Source organism: Urocitellus parryii, chromosome 9 (genome assembly GCF_045843805.1).
Source record: "Urocitellus parryii isolate mUroPar1 chromosome 9, mUroPar1.hap1, whole genome shotgun sequence".
Lineage (NCBI taxonomy): Eukaryota > Metazoa > Chordata > Mammalia > Rodentia > Sciuridae > Urocitellus > Urocitellus parryii.
Genome location: NC_135539.1, coordinates 48,433,180 through 48,446,919, shown reverse-complemented (window position 1 = coordinate 48,446,919; position 13,740 = coordinate 48,433,180). Strand labels below are relative to the sequence as shown.

The 13,740-nt window shown below is 38.0% G+C and overlaps 1 protein-coding gene across 1 annotated transcript in view; it reads left to right on the top strand.

Moving 5' to 3' along the window:
- Positions 1 to 13,740, top strand: part of Odad2 (outer dynein arm docking complex subunit 2) — a 164,664-nt gene that overhangs the window by 37,298 nt on the left and 113,626 nt on the right. The window lies entirely within an intron of this gene.

Here is a 13,740-nt window from a genome sequence, read left to right as displayed (position 1 = left end):
CTGAGCCAGTGTTGTTCCTTCTGCTGTTGGTTTCCTTCCCCACTTGTCTTGTGTCCTTTTCGCTTCCTGCTCCAGCTCCCTTTCTCCTTGGAGATATACTATTTTATTGTGCATTTGATAGCTTTATATAGATATTATTTTCTCCCCTGGCCAGAACTGCTTTAAAAAGTCTAGGAAGGAAAAGATTGAGCTTTTGATTATTTCCAGTGATTGGAGGAGATGGTTTGTTCGTGTCTGTGCTCCACACTAAGTTTATGACCCTTTAAAAATACAATGATTTTACTCATTTCTAAATAAGGTAGGTAGAAGATCTCCTTTGTGGAAAAGGAGGAGAATTGTAGGATATTTTGTACATTCATTTGAAAAATATTTGTTTGAAAAAATTTGTGGATTTGTTAGTTACAAATATTATAAATTGATATAAGTAGGTAGTCTTTGGTAAAGTGAAGTAAAATGTAGAAAGGATGCCAATTATAAGTAGATCTACATTTCAAGCACATTAGTCAAAATATCCTTAGACTGAAGATAAATTACTGGACCAAAGGTGGAAAGCCTGTGAGACTCCATTTCCATGTAAGATTGAAGGTAGATTGGGTATGGAATTTAATGCTATCAGATCCTAAAATCAGAGAGAAAGTTTGAGATAAGAGTGATGTCAAGAACACAGTTGGTCAACTGTTAGGTAGTTTGGAGGAATCTTTGAGGCTGGTTCTAGAACCGTGCTTTGTTTTCCCTGTTGGCATGTCTATGGCTGTCATTTGGAGATAACATATCTGTACTATCCTGGCTTCAGCTTCAGGCTTAGCTAGAGTACTGTTAGCAAGCAAGGTATGAGCTCTTCACCCCTACTCTTGCAGGGCTTCATGCAGCTGGTCTCATTCCTGCATAGCTGCTTTAATAATGGAGCAATCCAGAGTTAAATCCCAGGGCCATTTCTCCATGTGTCCCTTCTCCCTGCAAGAGGCCTGTTTTTGCACCTGGAATCTTGACCAGAGTCCAGCTGGCAGAGTGGGGGTAGGATGATGAAAGAATCGATTTAGAAGGCTGTGTCCAGCAGCAGGTGGTGTGCAAAATGAATCTGGGTAGAAAGGGACAGGAGCCCAGTGACAAGAGAAAGGATGGTCACCACCACACATTTATCCTCTGTCTCCACCCATGATGAGTTGGTAATGGGGAACCTCATTTGTTTATTCTATATGATTAAATTAATAAAATACCACTATTGGGCTGGGATTGTGGCTCAACGGTAGAGTGATCACCTAGCACAGGCGGGACCCGGGTTCGATTCTCAGCACCACATAAAAAATAAAGGCATTGTGTGGTGTCCATCTACAAAAAAGATTCTCTCTCTCTCTCTCTTAAAAAAAACAACAACAAACAAATAAAAAACAACAACAACAAAAAAATCACTATCTATTTCACCTGTTAAGTAAGCCAGGGAGCTTGCTCGCCATTCTTCTGTTCTGTTTTATATCCATAAATTCAGAATTGCAGGCCATGAAAAACGAAGGCGGCTGGCAGTCCCCCAGTTCTAGGGTCTAGCACTCCCCTTCAGAGTGACATCCAAAAGACAGCCACATCAGAAATCCCACTAGACTGTAAGCTTCAAGAGAGGTGCCTAGGGATTCTTCCCTGGATGTTTTAGATTTTTCTCTACAGAGAGGATTCTTGGCGAGACATTTTTCAGACTTGAAAACATTTGTTAAAGATTGCTTTTGTGGGGCTCAGCTCCTTAATGATCTTACATGAACTGATTAAACACACACACACACAGGCACACATGCGCACACACCCTTAACTGGTTATAGAGTTCTTCTAAGTGGTAATTGGGAGTTAAATGATTTTTCATCACAGGAATTTGATGTACTTTGCAATCAATTACAGTTAATTAAATTCCATTCCCATTACTTGGGTTTTGGGTATGGAGTGGCAGGAGGTTTGATCCTTGTTTCATTGGTGGAAAAGCTGAAGCATACTTTGCTGCAGGCCACACAGAAGGCGGCTGCGGGCTGGGACTGTGTCCAGGCTTCTATCTTTATTGCCCGTTGCCTGGTTATTCTGACCCACTGTCAAGAAATTCAGGCCCCAGGAGGCCTGTAGACCTTGCTATTGGACCTTACCATCTTTCTCTTGTTTGCATTTCTTCATTCAAGTAAGAGACTAAATGGGGAGCCGTCCTTATAAAGGGACTCAGTATTCGTTTTTGGAAGGCAATACCAGAGTGTGCACTTCTGCTAGGTTTTTACTTAAAGAGATGGAGAAGAATTGCAGTAGTGCAGAATTATTCGTGCTGTAAAAGATCTTTAGAAAATGGAAACCAGCAGTCATTGTTTATGTACTCAAATCAACTCCAGTAGCTAGAAAGGAAAACTTGCATGATTTTTTCACAGAAACCTTTAAGTTAATACACATGTTGCTACATTGATGAGGATTAATTTAAAAAAAAAAAACATGTCTCAGTGACAATGCAAATGTACCTTTTAAAAAATTACCTGTTAGAAATCATATTTCAGTTTCATCATCTATCAAAATTTCTACTTGGTAGAGTCTACATTGCATGTTTTCATAAATATTGTAGTGTGAGAAGTGAATGCATTTTAAGTATTTGTCTAACTTGAAAAATGTGTGTTATTTGTATGTTTGAAATCGCCCACAAAGAATCATTTCATCCCATTATTTTTATTACAAAGGAGAAGGTGGAAATGAGAGAGAAGCTCTGCATCTCCAAAGGAGACCTTGTACTCCATAAATTAGTAATAACTTCTTTAGTTTTTGAGTTTGAATCTCCCCTCGCCTCTTGTCGATCACAAACAAATGTGAAGAAAAAGCATAGTAACTAGATGTGTTTGGTGATTCAGTGCCACTGATTCCTAACAGTTTCTACTACCAGTAATTAGCATTATATGACCACATCAATTTAACTACTGGAAACTACAATATCAAAAATCTTTGAACTGGGCTTGTAGCTCAGGAGCTCACTGGTTGATTCCTGTCTTTTCACATGCCCAAGGCCCTGAGTTCAATCCCCAACATTAAAACAAACAACAACAACAAAAAAAAAACCAACAAAACAAAACCAACAAAAAAACTCTCAAGTGAGGTCCCTGGAGTTTTAACTAATTTTCTAATTCATTTATTCTTCATGTATTTATCCATGAGCCCCTTACCATGAGCTAACCCAGCTAGGGCATAATTACATGATACACATGACCATCTAGTTATTCATAAGATTTTTGACTGGAAAGAATTTTGATGTAGTTTTATGTAATAATCTGAAAAAAAAATTAGCTCTTTTAGGGGAATTTGTTGCCCCATGTTTTCGAAGCAACACATTTATTTTTCATTCCTCAGTGTGCTTTCCCCCCAAAAAAAAATATTTTAAGAAAATTAAATAGATGGGAGGAAAGTAGCAGTGGCTAGTTCCTAGTTTTCAAGATGTGCAGGATTGCTTTGCTTTTTGTTTTAAAAATATATACTCACGTCCTTTACAGAAGTTTTTATGCTGAAGAACTCCTAAATGTATGACTTGAGGATTTAAGAGGCACCGCAGTTGGGATAATTGTTCTTCCATTTTGTATCTGAATTTAGGTCTATTATAATCATTATTAGAAATGGCATATTTGTAGGAAAATTGTGAAATTCCATGTCCCTTTCTGGTCCACTAGCCTTTGGGATTCTTGCTGGCCAACGGCTGTGGCTCCTGTCTCAGCTTTGCTTTCTGGATGGGTGTGGCTGTCTGGCTGTGGCCTACTGATGTTTTTGTGACGTGCAGGGTATAGAAGAAGCACATATTGGTTGAAGAGTCCCTTGCTTCCTTCTGGATCAAGCTCTTAAAATATTATATAAATACCACAGTCGTATGTGCTTATTGTAAAAACTCAAGCCATAAAAAAAGGAGTAAGTGTGAAAACTCTTTCCAGATATTTCTGTTTATATATGTGGATGTATCTAATTTGTACACTTGAATGAATCATACCATTTCTCATTCTACATTAAGCTTTTTATATTTCGTATTATGCCTTTGTAATCTTTCATATCTTCTTCAGTCCTTTTTAATTACTAGATAGTATTTCATTATAGGGATATACCATTACTTTACTTAACAATTGCCTTATTGATGACTTTTTTTGAATGGACACAATACCTTTATTTATTTATTTATATTTTTATGTGGTGCTGAGGATCAAACCCAGTGCCTCATACACACAAGGATGTGAGGCAAGCACTCTACCACTGAGCCACAACCCCAGGCCTATAGATGACTGTTTTTTTTTTTCAATTGATGACTTTTTAAAGTTGTCTCAAATCAATTTTTGTTACTACAACCAAAACCACAGCAAATATTTTTATATATTCTTTGAATATATACACAGTTTCTATAGGATGGTGTTTTAGTCAGCCTTTTCACTACTGTGACCAAAAGACCTGACAAGTACAATTAGAAGAAGGAAAGTTTATTTTTGGCTCATAGCCTCAGAAGTCTCAGTCCAAAGACAGTTGTCTTCATTCCTCTGGGCCTGAGATATGAGGCAGAGCATCATGGCGGAAAGGTATGGCAGAGGAAAATGGCTCAAGACTTGGCAGCAGGAAGCAGAGAGTGAGCGAGCTCCCCTTACCACAAATTATAAATCCCATAGGCATGCCCCCAATGACCCACCTCCTCCAGCCATACCCACCTGCCTACAGTTACCATCCAGTTAATTCCTATCAGAGGATTAAAGCACTGATTAGATTAAGGCTCTCATAACCTAAGCATTTCACTTCTGAACTTTTTTGCATTGTCTCACACATAAACTTTTGGGGAACACCTAATATTTAAACCATAACAGATGAATACTCTAAAACAGAGTTGTTTGGGTCAAAGAGAATATGAATTTAAATTTTTGATAACTCTGATGGGAATTATTCAAAGGGTTTGATGTTTCATTTATGCAAAATGAACTAGTTGTAAAGGGCTGCTGTGCAAAAACGATACCTGTAATTATCAATACGTATTATGCACTTAAAGAAATTTAAGAGGGTTGATCTCATGTTAAATGTTCTTACCGCATAAAAGGAAAGTGTACAAGGAAACTTTCTTAGGTGATAGGTGTTTATTACCTTGATTGTGGTGGTAGTTCATAGAAGTTTGCGTATGTCAAAACTCATCAAATTGTATTAAACATGTGCAGCTTTCTGTATATCAATTACACCTCAATAAAGCTGTTTTTAAAAAGGAAAGAAAGTGTGGACACTAAACTTGAAAAGTCTTGCTATAAATTTATTTTTCATTTAAAGGGTAATAATGAAGAGTAATAAAACAAGTTTGGTTTACATAAAAGAAATTTTGATAGCTCTTTACAAATGTCAGTAATATATCAATAGGTTTCAACTTTGGACACAGAATGAAATCAGCTAGGGCTCTTAAAAGTAAAAACAAAGACCCTTATTCCCAGATACCATTAATAGAAATTTTGATTGAATTGGTCTGGAGTCTAGATATTGATAGTCTTTAAAAAAAAATCTTTCCAAAGATGTATGATTTCTAATCTGTGATTAGAATCGTTTGCTACAAATTCTCACTAATTTTCAATCTTTTTGATGTTTTATGTATTTTGATGATCCATTTCTAATGGGGGAAAAACATGTCTTGAATTTGCATATTCCTGATTGCCAGTGAGGTTGATAAATTTTTTTCATACGTCAAATAGTCATCATATTTTATCCTTTGCCCATTTTTCTGTGTGACTGTTTTTAACAGTGAATATTAGCCCTTGGGTTGTTGTATTAGTTGCAGATATTTTCTCTCAGTTTGTGATCTGCCTTTTTATCTATAGTTTTTGTATATTAATAAACATCAACTATTTTCTTCATGGCTTACCGATTTTGCATCGTAGGAGTTAGGAAAGCTGTTCTGAAGCCACAGCAAGAGGAAAAAAACTATTTTTCCATTTCCTTCTGGTAGTGTTATACAGCTTTTATAAAAAAAATATTCAGATCCTGAATGTATTTGGAATTCACTTTATGTATAGTGTAAATTATCTAACTTTATTTTTTTCTCCCCCAAAGGACAGTGAATGGTGTCAGCACAGATTATTGATTCATCCACTTTTCCCTCCAGGGTTCTCAGATGCTACTATTACCAAGCCCTGCAGTTTCACTCCTGAGAGTTTGTTCTGGGCTTTTCTCTGTTGCTTTCATTTACTTGAAGATTCCCATGCCAGTTTCATGCTGTTAGTATTTGAATATTTGGTAGACCAGAGAGTTAAAGACTTTAAACTAATTTTCTCTAGTTTTCAATCTTGGTCATTTTTAGAATTCATTGAGAATCAAGTTTAAAACAAAACTGAAATAAAAAAAAAATCCTGGGGATTTTGGTTGGTTTGCATGAATTTATAAATTATTTTTGGATAAATTGTAATTTTGACAGCATCAAGTTATTCTGTTTAGGAAAATGGCGTGACTATTGATTTAGCTTTTTATGTACTTTGCTAAAATGTCATAGCCTTTCCCCATATAGATCTACAGCATTTCTTGTAAGATTTACTTACAGATATTTTTATTATTGTTATTTTCCTAATACTGGCATGGGAACTGTTAACCAGTATCCATTTCCATTTATTATTCTTAGAATATGGATAGTTACTCATTTTTAAATGTTAACCTTATATCTGGCCATTTTACTAAATCATTTTTATTAATTATCATAATTATCCAGCTCATTCTTCTGAGTATTTTTTTAGGAAGACAGTTACATTTGCTACAGATTTTCCTCACTGCAGTCAGTAGGATGTTCCAGTAAATTTTCAATTTCTGTTCATGTTCCTGGTTATTGAAAAATAATGTATATGGAATCCTTTCATTGTTCCTTACCCATTTCTTACAAAAATTTTTAGCAAGCTTGTAAGAAAGATGACAGACAACCTGTCAATTTTCTTTATGAACATGCACATGTGCACACTTTTTTTTTCTTCTGGAAACTGTATTTTGTCTTTTTCTTTAGGATTCTGTTGAGTTTTAGGTTTATGAGTGTTGAATTGTCAGTATAAAATAGATTGCAAATAAACAGAAGGCAAAGCAATGTATTTTACTACTTAGACTCACATGGTTATATGCACTCATCTGAGTACCTTTTACCATTTCTCATCCTGGGAGAAGAATAGTCTCTCTAAGCCAACCTCTGTGCTGGGCACCGGGCCGTCTGTCATCATTAATGAACAGTCATTGGCAGGAGTTCGCTTTTCTTGCTCTGAGTGGCATGTTTGGAGGAAAAAATGCTGAGAACGTTCAAAGCCAGCTGGCTGGCTGGCTGGCTGGCTGGCTGTAGGATGGCTGTGTGGCTTTGCCAGGTCTCACCCTCTGCTTCTTGATTACAGATGGTGGGGGATGAGACCAAAGGGCATTCTGGTTCCAATCATGCCTCTGCTCACCCTCTTGTCTTACTGTGCTCTCAGTAAGTTCGAATGGCAATGTGTTAGGTATGCTGCCCATGAGAGTTTCAATGACTAGCTTACAATATCCTTTTGTAAGCAAAGAAAAAAAAAGAAGGAAAATAAAAATAAAAACCTTCATTTCCAAAGTTCCTTTATGGTGCTTGATGAGTCACTTCAACCTCCTACTCCAAGTTATACTCTTCTCTCAATTTCTGCAGTAATCTGAATGGTCTCCACACGTCTACACTTAACATCTTCCAACCAGGACCCTCTGTAGCTGAACTGATTTTTTAAAAATGTTACTGGCCCATGCCAGCCAGTATGGAGTTAAAGATTAACATTCTCCACCCAGCCCAAGCAACTACTGATACCCACCTAATTTTTAAAAAATCTCATCTTATACCACTCTCCTACTCAGGCCTTGGCAACATTGGCCTTCTGTAATCTTAGCTTAACCATGCTCCACATCACTGAAGGGCTTTTGTGCACACCATTTGCTCAGATGTCCCCTCCCCTCCTAGCAGGGGACTGCCCCTACCCTTGATATCCAAACAGCTAAGACAGTCTTTCCCCATGATGCCTTGGGTTGGGTTAAATTTCTGTATTCTGGACTTCCTTAGCTCCACACTCATCTCCCTTGAAGAAAAACTTTTCATTTATTAAGGTGGGCTTTAAAAAGTTAGAATCTTTTCTTCTCCCCTCAAATATAAACTCTGTGAAGACAAGAACCATGTTCATTTTGTTTATTGGTATGTCTGGCATCAGGCTTGGCCTGTAACGCATTTGTTGAATGAAAGAGTACAAGTGACTTGTGGCGGTTTTGATATGTTGTTCATCTTGAAATAAGCTTAGTAAAACCTTATTTCTTCCTTATTGACAGTAATTTTCAAAAACGTTGTTTAGAAAAATACCTTAAATTCATCTTATCTTTCAAAAAGTGATTTTAAGTGAGAGAAGGCAACAGTCAATCTCTGCATGTTTGAAACCTGTTCATGACAATGAACAGAAAAGCCTGCTGGTCCTGAGAAAGGAATGTGAGTGAACTCTGCAGAAGATGGGAGCTGGGGATGTCTGAGGAGAAGCAGGAGCAGGAAGACAACTAGCAAAAGAATTGCATTAATTTCAGAAATGGAAAAGTTTATTGGAAGCATTTTTCAAAACCCTTCAGAAGCTAGTAAAGTAATATTTTACTATGTTTTCTCAAGCTCTTAAAACTTCACAAATGCAATGCGTGATAAAATGTGAAAATAAGTATTGGCAACTAATTATATTCTCGGGGGAGATTTAATTGAAGAGGGAGCGTATTTGCGCTATTTCTCCGCAGCTTGATGTTTATGGCATCTGGACAAAGTAGGACGAACATTTGAAAATCCTGACATAACTGGTATTTAAAGAATAGCAATTGGCTAACATTTGTGGCTCTGTATGTTGAATATTTTGGCTCCCGTCTTCTGGTATTCATTCTGAAAGATTTATAATCCTTTAGGGAGTGTGGTCAGTGACAAGAGTAGAACTAAATCCTGAAATGTGGAAAAACTAACTTTTCCTAATATAAAACTGTTCTAAAAAAATCCCTCAAGCTTATGAATATGTTTCCAGATTTTCAGAAAAAGCCGATTTACAAAAATTTTTTTTCTATAAGGATCTCACTTCTTAATGACAAATGTAAATAGTTTTTTTGACCTCAAAATCTCCCTGAGATAGATATTTCAGAGAAATATAAACTCTTACCTTTTGGACATCAGCTGCAATGAGGCAACTTTTTAAAAAAATGTATGTGATTAGTTAAAGGGTAAAAAATGAAATCTCAAAAATAGAAGTAGTCTAGACAACAAAAATTAAGACAACTTGAAATAAGAAACAAAGATTTTGCTGAGTGCATAAGCAGAAAATTGCTACCAAAGTAAATATTATAAAGCAAGAATAACAGTCAAGAGAATCCTTGATCATGCACAACTGAGAATATCCAGACGATGCTTTCTTCTCTGAAAAAGTCCTGGGCTGGGAGAAGGCTCTGGGTTTGACTGAAGCATGATAGGCTGCCCCAGGTCTCTCTTTGCTTCCTAGTCATGCTTAAGACCAGAACCCTGTGCCCAAGGATCTCCCTCTCTCCGAAGCTCTGAGTTTGGTTTTGATTTTCAAACTCTTAATAAAGGAGTCCAGCTGTATTCCTTCTGAAACCCCCCAGGGAATTTTCTGCCTCCTTTTAACCATTTAAATTTGGAGAAAGAGGCTTCTTAAAAGAATCCTTTTTTTTCTTACTTTTTTTGCTTATTCTTTTTGTGTCATTTCATTTTTGTTAATTAATTATGTACATTCTTCTTTAAGGTTTACAAAATATCAGACTTCTGTTTTTCAGTCAAAGAAAATAAAAACACTGCGTGTGTTCTTCTCATATCCCCAAATAAGGGAGTTAGTAACTTGACTAATAGAGGAATTATTATTTTATATTTTAAAACCCACTATGGAAAATGGTGTTGGTGACATTTTTCTTGATAGTAAGAAGAAAAAGATACTAAAAGCTATAAAAGGTAACTTACTTAAAATGTAAATAATAAAAGTTAAGGTTCTTGTTATTTTAAACTCAATCTTAAATATAAGGGTAGCCTGGTTTACCCATAGGGAGAATAAGTATGAAAAATAGGTATTGTTCATGACATCACCTCAGGACATGTGTTCATAACATTTCTAGAGAAGTGGAAGGAATTTTCTTAAAAGGAGTCAGAAAAAGGCTGAAGTCTAAACCTTTCCTTCTTTTTTTTTTTTTTTGGTTCTGATGTTTGAGCCCAGGGCACTCTACCATTGAGCTTGCATTCTCAGCATTTTTTCTTTTCTTTGTTTTATTTTGTTTTATGTTGTTTTGTTTGTTTTGAGACAGAGTCTTGCTAAGTTGTCAAGGCTGGTATTGAACTTATGATCCTCCTCACTCAGCCTCTCAAGTTGCTGGGATTACAGGGTGCACCATCACACCCAGGTCCTTCACTCTATGCCCTGTAATAATCCCATTTCAGATTCTTATTTTAGCAGTAATATATTGTATTGAATTTGCAAGAAGATTTGCATATGTGTGCATGTGTGACTTAAAGGAAGATGGGGCTTGGCAGTCTGTTAGTAATTTCTATTTTCTGTGCTAAGCCATATATATATATATATATATATATATATATATATATATATATATATATATGTAAAATCTATTATATATTTTAACTTTTAAAACTTTTTATGATATATTTTAAAATACTAACAAGTAAGAATTTATATAATATAAAGAACTACATATTTCGATATATAAATATATAATGTTTATGTATTTTTCTTCATATGTCAGCCTATTTTCTGATGCTTTAAGAGAATATGGCTGGGTGAAGTGGCACACACATGTAATCCTAGTGGCTTGGGAGGTTGAGGCAGGAGGATCAAAGCCAGCCTCAGCAAAAGCGAGGTGCTAAGCAACTAGTGAGTCCCTGTCTCTAAATAAAAAACAAAATGGGGCTGGGGATGTGGCTCAGTGGATAAGTGCCTCTGAATCAGTCAGTACCCTCCCCTCCACCACCAACAACAAAAAAAAAAAAATAGAGAGAGAGAGAATATGAAGATGGGATAAGTTATAAAGAAAAGATATTTATCTCTCACAGTTCTAAGGAGGCTTGGAAGTCCAATATCAAGGGCTGGCATCTGGTGAGGGCCTTCTTGCTGTTTGAGCCTTGAATGGCAGACTACATCAATCACATGGCAAGAGGGCATGTATGAGAGAGAGAGAGAGAGAGAGAGAGAGAGAGAGAGAGAGAGAGAGAGAGAGGGAGAGAGAGAAGAGAGAGCAAGAAAGAAATCTCTTTTATAACAAAGCCACTCCTGGGAAGCTTAATCCACTGTGGGATCGTGGAATGAATCCTTTTGTGAAGGCAGAGGGCCCTCATGACTTAATCGCTTCAAATGCCATGATAACGGCAATTCAATGTTAACACGAGTTGGAGGGAGCATTCAAATCATGCATGTTTATTAGGTAATGGCAACATTAAATGATCACCAATGAAAACAGACAATTCAAAGGTATTTTCCTTTAAAAAAAAAAAGAGGGATTTGGGACCATTGGTACTATTTTGAAGTATGAACCAAAAGCTGTCTTTTATGAGCACCTTTTATAAAAATAGTTTCTTAGCAACATAAATGCAGCTTTTGTGTCTTGTCAATCATTTTGGTGCGTGTGCTGGAACTTAAATCAGCCAGTCTCAGCGGCAATAGGAGTGGCATGCACTAGGCCATGTTCTTCAGCTTTTCAAAGCGGTAATGACCAGTGGACCTTCCTTGAGATTCTTGTAGTGAATTCTGATTTTAATTTCCCGGCAGGTCTGGTTGACAATCATTAAAAATGTTTACTCTCTCAGATTAATTTTAATTAAAAGAATAGCTCACCACTACTCTTCACCTATGGTGGTGAGTCCAGTGGACGTCAACTCCATTGGTTCTCTGTGTTGGGCCAGCACCACTCACAGGCTTTCTTTTCCCTCTTCATCCTGCCCCTCCCATCCATCTCCAGGTCTTGCTGGAATTGCTTCCTCTTTCCCCACAGGCCTCACTCACTCTCTTCCTCTAGGTCCCCATCTCAGTTGCTCTCCAGCTTCCACACCTTTCTCTAGACTTTCTGTTCCATGTACACCTATGCAGAAAAAAAAAAAAAAGTATGCCACATGCTCTCACGCCACATGAGTCAACCCAGAAGACTTCTGTGACCTCAGAAGGTGTAGGAACTTCTCCCCACCAACGGGCAACCAATCCTGCAGCAGCAAGCACCAGATGGATGTCTTCTCATCTCTGATTCAATTCTGTTCTGACACACTCTGCCCTCAGGTTGAGGGCTCAGTCCTCCAGGGTGTTCTTGAGATGCTAATCACCAGGCCCAGGTTGTGACCTATGCTTCTGTAAACTGGGGTGTCACGATCCCTTCCTTGGGTTTGATTAGTTTGCTAGAGCATGTAGGGGACTCTGGGAAACACTGGCTTATCACAGAGCACATAACAAAGGATACGGATGAAGAGATGCTTAGGGGCAAGGTATGGGGGAAGGGGCTCAGACTCCCATGTCTGCTCTGGCTGAGCCATCCTCCAAAAACCTCCATGTGTTCAGCTATTATTTAGGATTATTTTCTGAGACTTAATTACATAGACATGACTGATGAAATCATTCGCCATTGGTAATCAACTTAACCTCATTCCTCCTCCCCTCCTGTTTTAGTCTGCTTTTTCACTCCAAAAATGACCCAACCAGCACAATTGTAGAGGAGAAAAGGTTTATTTGAGGGTTCATGGTTTCAGAGGTCTCAGTCCATAGAAGGCTAGCTCCATTTCTCAGGGCTCAAAGTGATGCAGAACATCATGGCCGAAGAAGAGTGTGGCAGAGGGAAGCAGCTCACTTCATCAGGAAGCAGAGACTCCACTGGCCAGACTGAAACATATGCTCAAAGCCATGCCCCAATTCCCACCTCCTCCTGCCACACCCTATCATTTCAGTTACCACTCAGTTAATCTCTGTCAGGGGATTAAATCATTGATTAGGTCAAGACTCTTACGACCCATTTATTTCTCCTCTGAACCTTCTTGCATTGTCTGACACATGGACTTTTGGGGGACACCACAGCTAAACCATAACACCTCCCTGTGTGGGCTCTCTCTCGTCCAGCAAGGAGGTCCACGGAACAGGGTAGAGGAGAGTGTGGCTGTAGAGTCACTAATCAAGACCTCCAGAGACCAAACAGGAAGCAGGTCTGATTTTATTGCGCAGTTACCATGTATATACTCAAGCAGTAGCTAAGCAGATTACAGGCAGTCACCATTGCAATGTCTGCTAACTGTCTTTGCAGCCACCAATCGAGGTGTGGGCTGTGGAGCAAGCACAGGGACTACAACACATGGCCTCATGCCCAGGGCTGTTCCTATGGGGTAAACGGTTTGCTGCTCACATGCCTACCATGAGGGGGAGTGGCCTGCCACTTGGACACCCTTAATGCATGCCATGTATGCAGCACTCCATGTACCTGTCCCCACACCTCTCCAGAGGCTAATGGGTTGGAACTAAAATTTTCAACTTTTAATGTAACCTTGATCTTTCTGGTGAGGGGCTCCCATCCTGAAGCTGAGTAGGGGAGGCCAGCATCAGTCAACTTCAGCATATAAAATATACTTACCACTTTGAATATTATACAGGTTTTAGGTGTCATATGCCATAAACAGGAACAAAGTCCAAATATATATATTTCACAGCACCATAGTCTGTAGGAATGATTTTCAAACTTGGGTTGCTTTGCACAAAACACTGTTCAGAAACTGGG